Genomic DNA, 18,074 nt, shown 5'->3' with positions numbered 1-18,074 from the left:
ACCAATGGTACAGAACAGAGGACACAGAGACTAACCAAAAAAAATTACAATTATCTTATATTAGACAAAGGTGCCAAAAACATGCACTGGAGAAAAGATAGCCTCTTCAACAAATGGTTCTGGGAAAACTGGAAATCCATATGCAACAAAATGAAATTAAACCCTTATCTCTCACCATGCCCCAAACTCAACTCAAAATGGATCGAGGACTTAGGAATAAAACCACAGATCCTGCATCTAATAGAAGAAAAATAGGCCTTGACCTTCGTCATGTGGGATTAGGCCCCAACTTCCTTAATAAGACTCCTGTGGTGCAAGAATTAAAATCAAGAATTAATAAATGAAACAAATTCAAACTAAAAAGTTTCTTCTCAGCAAAAGAAACAATCTGTGAGGTAAACAGAAAGCCTACATCTTGGGAGCAAATCTTTTCTCCTTACACCTCAGATAGAGCACTAATCTCTATGTTATATAAAGAACTCAAAAAGCTAAGCACCAAAAAAACAAACAAACAAAAAAAACAACCAAATAACCCAATCAATAAATGGGCCAAGGGCCTGAACAGACACTTCTCAGAAGATGATATACAATCAATCAACAAATATATGAAAAAAATATTCATCATCATTAGCAATTAGAGAAATGCAAATCAAAAACACTCTATATTTCATCTCACTCCAGTAACAATGGCAGCTATTATGAAGACAAACAACAATAAGTGTTGGAGAGGATGTGGGGGAAAGGGTACACTCCCACACTGCTGGTGGGACAGCAAATTGGTTCAGCCAATATGGAAAGCAGTATGAAGATTTCTTGGAAAATTGGGAATGGAACCACCATTTGACCCAGCTAACCCTCTCCTCAGTCTACAACCAAAGGACTTAAAAACAGAATGCTAAAGGGACTAAGCCACATCAGTGTTTATAGCAGCACAATTCACAATAGCTAAACGGTGGAACCAACCTAGATGCCCTTCCATAGATGAAGAGATAAAAAAAATATGGCATTTATACATAATGGAATCTTACTCAGCAATAAAAGAGAATAAAATCATAGCATTTGCAGGTAAATGGATGGAGTTAGAGAAGATAATTCTAAGTGAAGTTAGCCAAACACTGAAAACCAAATGCCGAATATTTTCTTTGATATAAGGAGACTGATTCATAGTGGGATAGGAAGAGAGAGCATAGAAGGAATAAACAAGCTCTAGATAGGGAAGAGGGGTTGGAGGGGAAGGGAGGGGGCATGGGTTATAAATGATGTTGGAATGTAAAGATCATTATTATCCAAAGTACATGTATGAAGACACGAATTGGTGTGAATATACTTTGTATACAACCAGAAAAAAACTTAATAAAAAAAGACTTAAACCATCAAATCATATTAATGATGTAGTAAAAAATCTATCACAAAAATTTAACTGTTGCATCAGTGTTAATATATCTGCCAAAGCCATCAGCAGGGTCTTGGCTGCATTTGCCTTTCCTGGGTGGCTGAGCCTCTGGAATGGGGACACCTACTTCTGCATTGAGTAACTTGAGATGGTCGGGTCCCAGCTTGTGGTTCGTCTGGGAAGAAGAGCCCTGAAGCCCCCTGGATCAGAGCAAAATCTTCCTGTTCATTTCGAGAAGAACTCACTGTGGTGTTTTCTGACCCTGTCCACCTAGCTTAGCAAGAAATACGTTTTTGGGAATTTTGTTTGTGGTATGTGTGGTTCTTGGTGGTCTCAGAGCTCATCATAGGGAGAAGACATGCCTAAAAGGATCAAGGGAAAATAAAATGCTTGTCATCATTCTGAAATCAGCATTGAGTGAAGCTGTGAGAAAGCGCATCAAAGGTGCTGCTCTGGGTGTGAGAGCACTTGACTGGTACAGCTGAAGCCCTGGGTTTGATTCCCAGCACTGAAAAAAGGAGAGACTACAGGGTGCCAGTGGTTCAGTGTGTGCCGGCTTTTCTCTTCTCCACATCCTGATGTACATGCTGACCACCAGCCCAGCTGGGGACTCCCAGCCCCACCAGCCCTCCCTGAGAACTCATGGGGCAGTGGACACCAGGAACCAGCCTCCTTCCATGGATCCCAGTACTAGTCTCACTCATGGTCCATCCAGGGCTTGTGTCTACTTAACTTACCCCAAGCTCCAGTTCTTCCTCATCACCAGACCTGGTTAGAATTTTTTTTTCTAACTACTTTTAGACCTTTCCTAATCAAGTTTCTCCCCAAGTTGTGTCAGTTCTGATTCCTGATGTTATTAGTCCTTCAAGCTCATATGGTTATTTTTGTGTCATTATTAACACTGCCATACACTGTACAAATTAGCCACAGCCCAAGCCAAACACGTTGTCAACAGCCAGTATGTTCCTAGTTCTTATTTTCAGAGTATTTCAATGTCACTTTCTTTTGTAATTTTCTCTTCTTTTTATCCATATGATGAGTTTTCTTGACTTCTCAGGACCTTTAGTGTTCATGAGAACCATTGGGTTAGAATCAAAGCTCTGGGATCACAGGGATAGGAGAGGGGACAAGAAGAGCCCTGTTACTGGGGTCTGAGAACCCCTAACAGGGTTCTACATCTTTTCCCAGGCCATACCTGCTGCCAGGAATCAAAGGCCATGCAGCCAAAGATGGTGTTCCACAGGGCAGAGGTAAAGCATGGTGTATCGTCTTTCTGCTCTGAGCTGGTACATGCTAAGCATTTGCTTAAGGAAAATGGCATAATCAGATGATGGTAAGCGCCCCCTATGGACAGTCCACTTGGTGGTGCGTGAGCCACCATGGTTCTCCTCTGGGTTTCACAAGTTAGTGCTCTTTATTCTCCAGTTTCAAGACCTCAAATTCCCTGTAACCTTCTATATATATATATATATTGTATATAAATTATTCTCCATTTTCAAGACCTCAAATCCCCTGTAACCTTCTCTCTCTCTCTCTCTCTCTCTCTCTCTCTCTCTCTATATATATATATATATATATATATATATATATATATATATATATATATCTTTTTATGCATAGAACTTAATCAGTCTCAACCTGTGTGATGGAAACCATGCAGACATTGCTTGTCGATGCATGGTGTTTGATCTAATACTAAACTATCGAGCTTTGAAACATCTCCCTTCCCCGCCACAACAATATGCAAGACAGGTGCCATGTGGTTTCCTATTTTCATCTTTTCACATGTTTACTGGATATATGTTCTTCTTCTAATAAATGGATGTATATTATATTTGGCTCTTTTAGAATTGGATCCTGATGATTCGTTGCTCAATGCCATATTTGTTTTCTTTTAAAAAATGATTTCTCCAAGGACCTGACTTCAGTTCTCAACAGGTCATCTTCTCCCTTCTGACAGAACTTTCTCGACCTGTCATGCAAATAATCTTAAGTCTTCATTATAACTTTCCTTTTGCCTCCATTCACTAGGTATGTTTCAGATATGCCGGGGAGCTCCAGAGACAGTTCCCCTCCTGTTCTCAGTCTCTCCTGCTCCATCATCAACAACACACAGGATGCCTCAGCAGTGAGTCCTTCTATGAGAAACTCCCTCTGCCTGGTTGCCTCATGATTTCTCTTGATCTTGAGGGTCCAGCATGGTGACAAGATAGTGCTGAACAGTCGTACAGAGCCTGCTACCAAAGGAAACATCATACAAATGTACAGCAATGTGTACAATTGTCTACAGCTTTAGCTGTGGGATTACATGTATATTTATCAAGAACATATGGAAAACATGGCAGAGTAAGGTAATGATCCAGGTCTTCAGATAAGGGGGAAGTTTCCATGTCAGTTGGTTATTTTATTCTCATTTTTCTAGGTCTAGACAAAACACCCCCCCACAAAACTCAAAACCCAGATTTTCTCTCTGACTACACACACACACACACACACACACACACACACACACATATACACAAATACAAAATGGTCCCACATATGCTCCTAGAGGTCTCATTCAGAGAAGCTGTGTTTGATCTAAACACCATTGAGGAAAATGGCATAATCAGATGATGGTAAGCGCCCCCTATGGACAGTCCACTTGGTGGTGCCTGAGCACCATCCCAGGGCTCCTGGGGTCTGTGGGGGGAGGCCAGGCTGCTGCAACCCTTCTTGCCTAGGTCTCTGACTTCCACCCAGCACTGTGTCACTGCCTCCACAGAAGTAGAAGCTGCTGTCTGCAGAATGTGTGCTGGTCACCTTCAGAGATTTAAAGGAGGCATTGGGGTGACTGATGGGAAAGTTCTTCTTGTCAAAACCTTGTTCGTAGGTGCCCTCAGAGCCCACATTAGAGGTTGCCATCAGCACAAAGCTCTGTTTGGGGAACTGACGGTACCATAACACAGTTGTGGCCTGGAAGTCCACAAAGCGACACTCGATCTTCACAGAGGTCCCACTCTTACAGATGGCCCTGCTTGGATGTTGAGAGACATGAGCACCAAGCCCAGAGCCTGCAGAGACACAGGGACAGAAGAGGCCAGCAGGACCAGAGTCAGACAGGACCCAGGACACTCAGCCTCTGCCATCACCTTTCCCCCAGCCCTGGAGAATCCCTGTCTGTCCCCAAGCATCCTCAAGACTTGCTGGGTCCTAATCCCCCACCTCCTCTAAGTGATGCCTCACCCTGTACACTTCAGCCAGCCTGGACGCGCCCTCTCACTTTTAGAAGCACACACACTCCACAATGCCTGGCACACTTCACTCACACCAGCACACGCACACACACATCCACTCTCCCAGGCAGGAGAAGGCTCATACTGGGCCCCAGGAGAAGCAGGAGCAGCAGCATCTCCAGCGTTGGCCTCACACCACCTTCTCTGGGGAGGTCTGACCATGTGCCCCCTTCTTCCTTTTCCCAGCCCTGGAGGATGGGCGCCTGAACACAGGGCCCTGGGGTGCTCTCATCTGCCCCTTGGTGGTGGCTCTTGCCAGTGATACAAGGAGCATCCAACTTCCTGTGAAAGAACCATCTTGCTGGAGAAGGCCTCAGAGGCTTGCCAGCTCAACCTCCAGATGTGTAGAGGTGCTCTGAGACCCATAACACTGGGACGATTTCAGCGAGTTTCTTAGGTGGCAAAGGGGACATACTTTCAGGTAGTAAATGCGTTTTACTCAGTCATTAGCTTCTTTTCCTATCTTCAAGTCATCCCTTCAGGACAACTCATGGCTGTTAATCACTGGACTACGGGTCGGCTCTATCTTGTGAATTCTCAGTGCCCAGAGCAGCACCTGGGCTGGAAGCTCAGTGCTTCTTTATAATCAGGTGAGGGCACTTCCAGCCTACCAGTGAGCTCTACACCTCATGACCATCTATCTCATAACAATTCCCCTCACATTTCAGTGGACTTGGTTCTAAAAACAATGCTGGTTTATCCTGTAAGTCTTCATGTGAAGAAAGTTATGATAGTAATTAATTTTTATCATTTTACTAAAATGGAGGTCACACTAGTAATGCCCATGGGAAATGGGTTCTTGGTGATTTAAGGAACTCTTTCTGTTTGAACATGCTGGGCTCTGTGTTTTAGTGGACCAGCTTTGAAAACGTCTAGCAATTACAAACAAAATAAAACAAAAAATTCTTAGAGCTGATAGGTTTTTCCCAAAGCACCACACATTTATTTTGAGAACAGTACTCTGTTTGTACTTTCATGTAATGTTTTTTAATAGTTCTCTGGAGCAGGGAGCTTAAAAGATTGAATTAAGACTTGAACCATCAAATTTTATTTGTGATATAGTGAAAAAAAAGGATTTTTATCCTAAAAATATAACTATTGCATTACATCAGTGTTAATGTATCTGCTGAAGGGCATCTGCATGGTCCTGTGACTGCATTTGCCTTTCCTGGTTGACTGGGCCTCTTGGAATTGGGCCACCTCACAATGAAACTAGCTCTGCACTGGGTAGCTAAGGACTCCTTACTCTGGGTGATCTGAGGCCCAGCATTGTGCTTTGTCTGGGAAGAAGAGGCTGGAAGTGCCCCCAGGATGAGAGCAAAAACTTCATGTTCTTGTTGAGAAGCACTCACTGTGGTGTTCTTTTACTATGTCAACCTAGCTATGCAGGATAATATTTCTGAGAATTTCCATTGTGGAATGAATGGTTCTGGGTTGGCTTAGAGTTGATCAAAGGGAGAAGAAATGCCTAAAACTATCAAGGGAAAATAAAGTTCCTGTCATTCTGAAATCATCATTATGCTGTGGAAAAAAGAAGACCAGAGGTGCTGGGGAGGTGTTAGAGTACTTGACAGGGCCACATGAAGCCCTGGGTTTGGTTCCCAGCACTGAATAAAAAAGGAATAAAGGTTGCCAGTGGTTCCAATGTGTGCTGACCTTTCTCTATTTCACATTCTGCTGTTCATGCTGATCCCCAATCCTGCTCACCAATGGGACACCATTCCCCACCAGCCCTCCCTAAGAACTTAGGGGGAAGGGGGCACAAAGAGCCAGCCTTCCTCATGGATTCCAGCACCAGCTTGTTCGCGGTCAATCCAGGATGGGTTGGACCTAGCTTATCCCAAGCTCCATTTCGTCCCCCATCTGCAGAGCACGTTAGAATTGTTGTTGCTTTTTAAACTAGTTTTGTGGAACCTTATTTATCTAGTGTCTACCTAAGTTGGTCAGGTCTAATTCCTATCATAACTTTTTTATTCCTTCATGCTCCTATTTGCTGAGGGCCATTGCCAAGTAGGAATGACGCATCAAAATTTCCTTGCCAGCGTACCCCATGTTGCTTAGAGGACATTCGCTGTATGCTTTAGTAAGGTGACCTTGCTCAAGGACCAGGGCGGATCCGGGTTTAGAGCTGATCAGGTTTTAGGGAGTATCCCGTCCTTGGGTTTAGGGAAGTTCCAGGTTTAAGGTGTACCCTGCGGGGGAATAGGGCGTATCCTGCTGCCTCAGGCACGCCCGATCCTTGAGTTCCCCTTGAGTTCTCGTGAGATTCAGAAAGTATTGGAAAAGAAAGCCTCGTGGAGTAGGTGAATTGGGCGGCAGCAGAACTTGGATTTCCCCAGAACGTGTGTAGAGGCCGGTGTGAGTTCGGGAATAAAGAATTGCTGTTTGAATCTACAAGGTGTGTGGTGGCTCGTGATTCTGTGCCCAGCCAGACTGTGGCACCTATTGGTTAATCTTTGTGTCATTATTGATACTACCATACACAGTATGGATCACTCACATCTAAGCTAAACATGTTGTCAATAGCCCATATGTTACTAAGCCTTATTTTGAGAGTATTTCAATGTCAACTTGTTGTGTAATTTTTTTCTTCTTTTTTTATAGGAGATGTCATTTCTTGATGTCTGTGGAACTGTACTGTCCACAAGAACCATTGGGTAAGCACACAGAAATTAGAGTCAGAGCTCTGGGATCATGGGGTCGGAGGAAGCAGGGGTAAAATGACACAAGAAGATCCCTGGTACTGGGTTGAGAGCCCCTAACAGGGTTCTACCTATTTGTCCAGTACATATCTGCTGCCAGGAATCAAAGACCATGCAGCCAAGAATTTTGTTCCACAGGGCAGAGTTAAAGCGTGATATATCTCTCTCTGCTCTGATCTGGTACATGCTAAAGATTTTCTTGAGAAAAAAGCAATGTAGATGATGGTAAGCGTCCCCTATGGTCAGGCCACTTGGTGATGGCTGAGCCAACTCCATTTTGCTCCCTGGTTTTCACTAGGTAATGCTCTTCATCTTCCATTTTTCAAGACCTCAAATCCTCTGTAATTCTTTCGTATATTTGTTTTTTCTCACAATTTTTATGCATAGAACTTAATCCATCATAACTTGTGATTCAAAACATGGAGACATTGCTAGTCAATGCATGGTTATTTATTTAACACGGAACTATGGGCCTTTGAAACTTCTCCCCCTCCTGACACAACCATATGCAAGACAGATGCTGTGTGGTTTCCTTGTTCCATCCCTTCAAGTTTAAACGGACACATTTTCTTCTTCTAATAAATGGAGCTGATGTACTTGGCTCTTTCGTAATTTGGATCCTGCTGATTTGTTGGTTAATGTCATGTTTTGTTCTCCCTTAGAAAACGATTTCTCCAAGGTCCTGCCTTCAGTGCTCAACTTCTACCTGCTGACAGAATTTTCTAGATTTGTCAGCCATGGAATCTAAAGTCTTCATTACTGGGTTCCTCTGCCTTCTCTCACTATTGACCCCAATCAGAAGAGCAGTTCAACAAAATCTTCTCCAGGTATGTTCCAGATACTCTCTGTAACTGCAGAGGGGGTTCCTTCCTATGCTCTGCCTCTCCTGTTTCATCATCAAGAACCCACAGGTGCCTCAGCAGTAATTCTTTCTAGGACTAACTCTGTCTGCCTGGTTGCCTCATGATATCTCTTGCTCTTGAGAGTCCAGTATGTGACAAGATAGTGCTGATCAGTTGTAGAGAGTCAGCTACTAAAGGAATCCTCATAGAAATGTACAGCCATGTGTAGAAATGTCTGCAGCACTAGCTGTGGGATTATACAGAGAGTCAACAAGAGCATATGGACAACAATATGGTCGAGTCAGGCACCGATCCAGGTCTTCAAATATGGGAGAACTTTCCTTGTTAGTTGGTCAGTTTATTGGCCAAATTTATTCCCATTTTTCTAAGTCTAGACAAAATCCCCCCACAACTGTCCGCACCCCAATTATCTCTATATTTATATACATAAAATACACACACACACACACACATACACAAAATGCCTCTACATACATGCTCCTAGAGGTCTCATTCACAGAAGCTGTGGTTTTCCCTCCCCCAGGCTCCTCCCACAGGGCCCCAGGAGTCTGTGGGGGGAGGGCAGGCTGCTGCAACCCTTCTTACCTAGGTCTCTGACTTCCACCCAGCACTGTGTCACCAGCACAGAAGTAGAAGCTGCTGTCTGCAGAATGTGCGCTCGTCAACATCAGAGATGCAAAGGAGGCATTGGGGTGACTGATGGGAAAGTTCTTCTTGTCAAAACCTTGTTCGTAGGTGCCCTCAGAGCCCACATTAGAGGTTGCCATCAGCACAAAGCTCTGTTTGGGGAACTGATGGTACCAAAACACAGTTGAGGCCTGGAAGTTCACAAAGCGACACTCGATCTTCACAGAGGTCCCACTCTTACAGATGGCCCTGCTTGGATGTTGAGAGACATGAGCACCAAGCCCAGAGCCTGCTGAAACACAGGGACAGAGAGGCCAGCAGGACCAGAGTCAGACAGGACCCAGGACACTCAGCCTCTGCATCACCTTTCCCCCAGCCCTGGAGAATCCCTGTCTATCCCCAAGGATCCTCTCAGACTCCCTGGGTCCTAATCCCCCGCCTCCCCTAACTGGTGCCTCACCCTGTACACTTCAGCCAGCCTGGACGCGCCCTCTCACTTTTAGAAGCACACACACTCCACAATGCCTGGCACACTTCACTCACACCAGCACACGCACACACACGCCCACTCTCCCAGGCAGGAGAAGGCTCATACTGGGCCCCAGAAGCAGCAGGAGCAGCAGCATCTCCAGCGTTGGCCTCACACCACCTTCTCTGGGGAGGTCTGACCATGTGCCCCCTTCTTCCTCTTCCCAGCCCTGGAGGATGGGCGCCTGAACTCAGGGACCTGGGGTGCTCTCATCTGCCCCCTGGTGGTGGACCTTGCCAGTGATAGGAGATGCAGCCTTATCAAATGTTTAGAAGGTGCTCTGGGACCTAAAACTCTTGGATGATTTAGCAAGTTTCTTAGATGGAAAAGGAGACATATATTCGAGTAGTAAATGCATTTTACTCAATCCCTACTTATCTTTTTTATCCTATCTTCAAAATAATGGCACCAAGACATCTCAAGCTGTTAATCACTGCACCACAGGCCCACACTGCCTTGTGAATCCACAGTGTCAGAGCAGCATCTGGCCTGGAGGCTCAGTGCTTCTCCATAATCAAGTTGAAGATACTTGTCACCTTCCATCAAGCTCTTCCTCTCATGACCATCTCATGACAATTCCCCTCACATATCAGTGGTCTTAAGACTAAAAATACACGTATTTACCCTGTGTGTTTTCAGGTAAAGAAAGTTATGACACTACTTTATCATGAGTTTACTGTAATTCAGGTCACACTAAGTACTGGTGAATGGAAATGAATCCTGTGTGGTTTAATGAACGCTGTCTTTCAATTTGAACATGTTGGGCTAGGTATGTTAAAGGGCCAGTTTTGGAAAAGCCTAACAATTACAAATAATCAGAAGAAAACAAGCAAGAGAAACAACAAGAAAAATGTAGAGCTGAAAGGTTTTTCACAAAGAACCACACTTTCATTTTGAGAATAGCCTACTGGTAGTACCACCACTTTGTGTTTAGTAACAGATCTCTGGAGCAGAGAGTTAAAAAAGTGGTATTAAGACATGAATCATCAAATCATATTTGTGATTTAGTGAAAATGACTTTAACATAAAAATTTAACCATGCATTGGATCCGTGTAAATATATCTGCTGGATGCCATCAGCAGGGTCTTGACTACATTTGCCTTTCCTGGTTGGCTGGGCCGCTGGAATGGCGCCACCTACTTCTGCATTGAGTCCTAAGCAGTACTTGCCATGGATGGGCTGGGGCCCACCTTTGGGCTTTGTCTGGGAAGAAGAGGCTAGAAACCCCCCCAGATCAGAGAAAAATCTTCCTGTTCTTCTTGAGAAGCACTCACTGTGGTGTTTGATACATTGTCAACCTAGCCTACACAGGAAAATATTTCTGAGAATTTCCTTTGTGATATGTATGGCTCTGGGTTGGCTTAGAGTTGATCACATGGAGAAGAAATGCCTAATAGTACCCAGGGAAAATGAAATGCCTGCCATCACTGTAAAATCATCACTGGTGTGAAGCTGTGAAAGAGAGGATCAGAGGTGCCGGGCAGGTGTAGAGCACTTGATGGGTACACCTAGAGAGCCAGCTACCAAAGGAAACATCGTGGAAATGTACTGCAATGTGTAGAATGTCTACAGCTCTAGCTGTGGGATCACAGGTACATTTATCAAGAACGTATGTTAGAGTTAGGCAACGATCCAGCTCTTCAAATATAGGAGAGTTTTCTGTATGAGTTGGTGACTTTATTGGCCAAATTTTATTCCCATTTTTCTAGGGCTAGACAAAATCTCCCCCACAACCATCCACACAGATTCTCTGTCTACACACACACACACACACACACACACTCCCAGTAGTCTCAGAGAAGCTGTGGTTTCCCTCCCCCAGGCTCCTACCACAGGGCTCCTGGGGTCTGTGGGGGAGGGCCAGGCTGCTGCAACCCTTCTTGCGGTCTCTGACTTCCACCCAGCACTGTGTCACTGCCTGCACAGATGTAGAAGTTGCTGTTTGTAGAATGTGCGCTGGTCAACATCAGAGATGCAAAGGTGAAGTTTGGGTGACTGATGGGAAAGTTCTTCTTGTCAAAACCTTGTTCATAGGTGCCCTCAGAGCCCACATTAGAGGTTGCCATCAGCTGGAAGCTTTGTTTGGGGAACTGACAGTACCAAAACACAGTCATGGCCTGGAAGTCCACAAAGCGACACTCGATCTTCACAGAGGTCCCACTCTCACAGATGGCCCTGCTTGGATGTTGAGAGACATGAGCACCAAGCCCAGAGCCTGCAGAGACACAGGGACAGAGAGGCCAGCAGGACCAGAGTCAGACAGGACCCAGGACACTCAGCCTCTGCATCACCTTTCCCCCAGCCCTGGAGAATCCCTGTCTGTCCCCAAGCATCCTCAAGACTTGCTGGGTCCTACTCCCCCGCCTCCCCTAACTGGTGCCTCACCCTGTACACTTCAGCCAGCCTGGACGCGCCCTCTCACTTTTAGAAGCACACACACTCCACAATGTCTGGCACACTTCACTCACACCAGCACACGCACACACACATCCACTCTCCCAGGCAGGAGAAGGCTCATACTGGGCCCCAGAAGCAGCAGGAGCAGCAGCATCTCCAGCGTTGGCCTCACACCACCTTCTCTGGGGAGGTCTGACCATGTGCCCCCTTCTTCCTTTTCCAGCCCTGGAGGATGGGCGCCTGAACACAGGGACCTGGGGTGCTCTCATCTGCCCCCTGGTGGTGGACCTTGACAGTGATACAAGATGCAGCCTTAGCAAATGTATAGAAGCTGCTCTGAGACCTACAACTCTGTAATGATTTAATAGAGTTTCTTAGGAGCCCAAGGGACATACATTTGGGCAGTAAGTGCATTTGCCTCAATATTTAGCTTCTATGTCTTATATTCAAAGTAATGGCACCAGGGCAACTCATGGCTGAACTTGCTGAGCTAGGTGTTTTAATGGACCAGTTTTGAAAAAGTCTAGCAATTATAAAAAAATTAGAAGGAAAGAAACAAACCAACAAAAACAACAACAAAAGTGGAGCTGAAAGGTTTTTTCCCCAAAGCACCACACTTTCATTTCCGTAACAGCGTACTGTCATATTGTGACATAGTGAAATTTTTTATCAAAAAATTTAAGTGTTGCATTGCATCAGTGTTAATGTATGCTCTTAAGGGCATATACATGATCCTGTGACTGCATTTGCCTTTCCTGGTTGGCTGGGCCTCTTGGAATGGAGCCTCTTCAAAATGTAACTACCTCGGCAATGATTTCCTAGGAGTACTTACTATGGATGGTCTGGGGCCCAGTTTTGTGCTTTTTCTGGGAAGAAGAGGCTAGAAACCCCCCCAGATCAGAGCAAAATCTTCCTGTTGTTTTTGAGAAGCACTCATTGTGGTGTTTGACACATTGTCAACCTAGCTAAGCAGGATTGTATTTCTGAGAATTTCGTTTGTGGTATGTATGGTTCTGGGAGAAGCAATGCCTAAATGTATCCAGGGAAAATAAGATGCCTGCCATCACTCTAAGATCATCATTGCTGTGAAGCTGTGAAAAAGAGGTTCAGAGGTGCTGGGCAGGTACACATGAGGCCCTGGGTTCGATTCCCAGCACTGTAAAAAAGAAGAGCATAAAGGGTGTCAGTGGTTCCAGTGTGTGCTGACCTTTCTCTACTTCACATCCTGCTTTCCATGCTGACCACCAGCCTGCCTGACCAATGGGATCCCCAGCCCCACAAGCCCTCCCTGAGAACTCATAGGACAGTGGACTCTAAGAGCCAGCCTCCTTACATGGATTCCAGCACTGTTCTCATTCATGGTCCATCAGGGGCTGCGGTGTACCTAGCTTCCCCAAGCTCTTGTTCATCCTCATCACCAGACATAGTGAGAATTTGTTTGCCAACTAGTGTTTTTTACCTTTCCTTATCTGGTTCTCCTTCTGTTGTGTCAGTTCTGATTCCTAACATAAAATTTTTATTCCTTCATGCTCATATTGGTTAATTTTTGTGTCATCTTTGACACTGACATATATGGTAAGGATTAGCTACTGCCCAAATCAAACATGTTGTTAATAGCCAGTCCATTACTAGTGCTTATTTTAAGAAATATTTCAATGTCACTTCCTTTTGTGTTTTCTTCTTCTTTTTATCCATGTTTTGAGTTTTCTTGATGTCTGGGGGACTTTAGTGTCCACGAGAACCACTGGGTAAGCAGACAGAATTTAAGCGCTCTGGGATCACAGGTCTGTATCCCAAGAACAGCCCTGGTACTGGGCTCTCATAGCCTCTAACAGAGTTCTACTCATTGCCCAGGACATATCTGCTGCTAGAAGCAAAGGCCATGCAGCCAAGAACCGTGCTGCACAAGCAGAAGTAAAGCATAGTGTACAGCCTTCCTTCTCTGAGCTGGTACATGGTACCATGCATTGCTCGAAGAAAATGGCAAGTGTACCATTATCTAATGATAAACACACAGGAAAATGATTGGTTAAGTATTGCCAAAACAATAATATCTCCAGTTACTACAGTTAGAGCTCACATTCTGACTACCCAAAATATTGGAAACCAGAAAGGAAACAAAGATGTGAATTGCTCGAAAGTTCATGTGTGCTCTAGAGAAGTGTAAAGGTAAGACCAGACCCAGGGTTTGTGAAATTTTATGGTTATCCATCAAATAAATGGAAATAGGTTGTATATTGCTGGAATAAAAAATAATGAAATAAAATATCCAAATGTCTTCCATAAATGATGGGAAAATACAATCCTGGCAAAATTAGAGTGTAAAACTAAATAAAAGACAAATTCAGATCTTATTAATTACATACTAAAGGAAACTATACAATAATGCAATAAAATAATCGGCTGGGCATTCTAGTTGTAGAAGTCATGATACTCAAAATACATTATACAATCCTTATAAAACACCCACCTACAGAATAAGGAAATTAATCACCAGGAAAATGCAAATCAAAACCAGGAGGAAACATCTCCTCAAATTAGTAAAAAGAGCTATGGTCAAACAGACTATAGATAAAACATGCTGGCAAGATTGTGGGGGGAAGGCGACACTTGCACACTGTTGATGGGAATGTAAATTAGGATATTCACTATGGAAAGCATCACCTGAATTCTTCAAAAAATTAAAGGTAGAACTACCATATGATCCAGCAATCCCAATCCTGGGTATATATCCAAAGGGAATGGAATTGGTGGTCCTTCTTACTCACTTCCATGTTCATGGCACCACTGTTCAAAATAGTCAAGTAATGGAAATCATCTGAGTGTCCATCAACTGATAAACAATGTGGTACATATTCACAGTGGAATATTATTCAGCCTAAAAAAATGAAATCCGGTTAGTGTGACAGCAGGGATGGAACTGGAGATCATTTTGTTAAATGAGATAAGCCAGGCACAGGAAGTCAAGTACTCCAGGGTCTCACTCATGTGGAATATTAAAAAGTTCAATTCATAGAAGTTAAGAGTGGAATGGTGGTTACCAGAGGCTGGGAAAGCCGGGTGCAGGGAAGCATGGGGAGAGGTTGATCAATGGGTTCTGAGTTCAAGTTCAATGGGCATAAGAAGTTCTGGTGTTCTATTGCATAGCAGAGTGTCTATAAATAATAATATTGTGCTGTATATTTCAAAAGAAAGGGAGAAGGATTTTGAATATTTTTACCATTAAGAAATGATACTATTTGAGGAGACAGGTAAGTTTAGCCTGACTTAAACATTATACAATACAAGCTCATGTTCTAATAGCACATGGGACACCATTGGTAAATACCAAGTTTATGAGTTTATGTATCATTAAAAATCAGTTTTAGTTTAAAAAAAGACAAAAGGGGGCTAAATATAGAAACATAGAAAAATAAATACTGGATAAATATTATTTTTTTAGAGAGAGAGAATTTTTTAATATTTATTTTTTTACTTTTCAGTGGACACAGCACCTTTATTTTATTTTTTGATGTGATGCTGAGGATCGAACCCAGCTCCCGGCACATGCCAGGCGATCGCGCTACTGCTTGAGCCACATCCCCAGTCCAAATACTATTTTTTTTAGAAGAGAGTAAGTAGCTTACCAGGTAATGACCAAAGATCCAGATGACCATAGTATGGCATCTGGCCTTCAGAGACGCAACCAGATCAAACAGCTCCCAGCGCTCCCATCCCAGAGAGCCCTCCTGAACCCGAGAGGGCAAGAACGTGGTGGAAACCCCTCGCATGTTTTCCAGGCTGGACCATAAACAGCTGCGTAAATCCCACTGCCTTACGTGAAGGCTGGCTCTCAGGGAAGCCGGCTACAACGTAGGACTTCAGAGGCCATCATGCTGTACAGAAACCCACCTGGTCACAGTGAAGGGCGGAGTGGAGGGGGCTTACCTGCCTTGGCCTCCAGCTGCTCCAGCCTCCAGCAGAGGTGCCAGAAGGTGCGTGGAGAAGTTGGTCCAGCCTTCAGGTGACTCAGTCTCAGTGACTATCTGACTGCAGGTAGATGTAAGGCCCTAAGTGATGATACCGCTGTTGACTGGTGACGAGTCCTTGCTTCCCCGATATTGAAGAATAACACCAAAGAAGCACGCCGAGGCAAGGTCAGAGTAGAAATTAGAAGTTTATTAAAGGACAGCAGAAAAGACTTCTCCCGGAGGAAGAAGGGGACCCAAGAGGTGGAATCCGTGGAAGTGCAGTTGTCTCCCCTTTTTATAGTTTTGCTGATGAAGGGGGAAGGGTTGGGACACAGGTGGGCCAAACAAGTAATCTGGGCAGGAAGGACTTCATTATCACTTCTTTGGGATGGGCTATCTCCAAATCTGTTGGGGGCTGTTATAGGGTGGACTTTGGCCTAGGGCCTTTCCGGGACTTCATTAACATTCCATGAGTTGTCCTGGGTTTCCCCGGAATCATTCTCAGCATGGCCTCCATTTTAGATTTCACTCGGTATTAGACCCGATTTACCTAACTACACTGACTACCTAACTTTAAATCTGGCTTCAGTGAGACCTGCCCTGCTGGGCCCTTGCAACCTACAGAACCTGTCTGTTCTGACTTCAGAGTGTATTCATCTGTGTCTAGCTTCTTCTAGTCAACATTATATTTTTAATATTCTCCCATGTTATTTTAAGTCATAGTTGATTTTTTTTTGCAATATTTCCTTCTGTGACATAAATGTAACGCAGTCCATCTACCACTGCCTTGCTGACATGGAGTTCAGTATTTTTCAGTTTGGGGACATCATTAATAAGAGTACTGTGACAGCACCTTCTCCGCACATAGGAGATACCCTTTCCTGCATCCTACACATTCTCTCCTACTTCTTGAGCTTTTACACAGTTAACACACTGGCTTTCTGACTTGCCTAATTTTTAGAGGCTCTCTTACAATTTCCATGCTTAGGTGTACAGGAGCACCTCCTGGGCATGTAACTCAGATACCCCAGAGAGAACCAGAAACTCCATCTTGTTCGATCAGTTCAGTCCACTCATTGTTCCAAATCTCCTCCCACTGCCAGATATAGGGGTGTAGATCTTCCTTCCTGACATCATGTCACCACTTGTCCCTTTGATGATTCCCGAAGCCTGTGCCACTCTTTTCATACTTGTACAAAACATGAAATCTGACCCATCATTCAAGTTTCACCTCAGAATCTCCTGCTCTCTGAAGCTCTTCCTGATGTCTTGGGGCAGAACTGGCCATGCCATTTCCTAGGCGCCACCAACGCTCTTGATTAAAGCACACGTATGGTACAGGGACTCCAGAACATCTAGGGGTGGGACTCACCACTTGGGGGCCGAGTGAAGTTCCTGCCCTCCCACAGAGTTCCCTGGTGGCAGCACCTGCTTTGCTTTGGGTGCCTGGCTGTGGTGGAAGAGGACAGAACAGGGACTGGGGACAGAAGAGCCACCTGGTGGGGGAAAGCAGGGCTGGGGAACTTATCTGTACAGAGAGGAGGTGGCTGTGCCCCACTGTGCTAAACTACTGGCACAGAGATAGAGGGAAGTGTGTTTCTTCTCAGCTGATGTCATGGAGAGGGCAAAGGAAGGCTTGTGCTCCCTGGAGGCACCATAGCCCTCAGCTAGGTCTCCTTCCTGGACGTCCTTTTCAAATGTTGAGTAGTAGATCAGTCTCAACCCCAGCCCTGGGTCCTGGCGATACCAATACATGGCGTCATGACCTAAATTTTGTTCACACCCCAGGGTGACACCCTGTCCTTCTTTTCTCAACAGGAACTTTGGAGTTTGAGTGATGCCACCATCCATGAGTCCTGGGGATGAAAGAGAGAGAGACTGGAAACACAGCCCAAGAGGAGCCTGAAGCTGCTGTCCCAGGGAAAGCCTTGGAGGATGACCTTCCAGGCAGGAATGGCCTCCATAACCCAGGACTCACCTGCTCTGAGGAGACAAAGGACCACCCAGCAGAGCACATGGTTGCACATAGTGGGAGAGGGTCTCCCTTAGCTCCAAGCACTTTCAGAGGAGAAGGCGAAAGAAGCTTGGCTCCAGGACTTGCTTAATTTGCCCAGTGGCTTGGGAGGCAGATCCTGTAGGGCTTCCTATTTTGATGACAGGGAGGCAGCAGAGTGCAGAGCCTATTGCTCTGCCCAGAACTGCACAGAGCTAGTGAGGAGCTGTTCTCTGATTGGCTCTGGTTTCTCCTTCCCACTTTTCAGAGTGCTTGGAGTCCTGTAGGAGCACTCCAGACCCAGTCTGGCCACCTGGTAATATTTGCATTTATCTGCCATTTGG

General features: G+C 44.8%; 1 gene segment (V, D, J or C); it reads right to left on the bottom strand.

The window, feature by feature from the left end:
* Positions 1-17,516, bottom strand: part of LOC308643818 (T-cell receptor beta-1 chain C region-like) — a 107,063-nt gene extending 89,547 nt beyond the window's left edge. The window contains exon 1 of the C gene segment in view: positions 17,296-17,516.
* Between the last annotated feature and the right edge of the window lie 558 nt (positions 17,517-18,074).

Source organism: Spermophilus citellus (genome assembly GCF_964194105.1).
Source record: "Spermophilus citellus genome assembly, chromosome: 3".
Lineage (NCBI taxonomy): Eukaryota > Metazoa > Chordata > Mammalia > Rodentia > Sciuridae > Spermophilus > Spermophilus citellus.
This window is presented reverse-complemented; position numbering and strand designations above follow the sequence as displayed.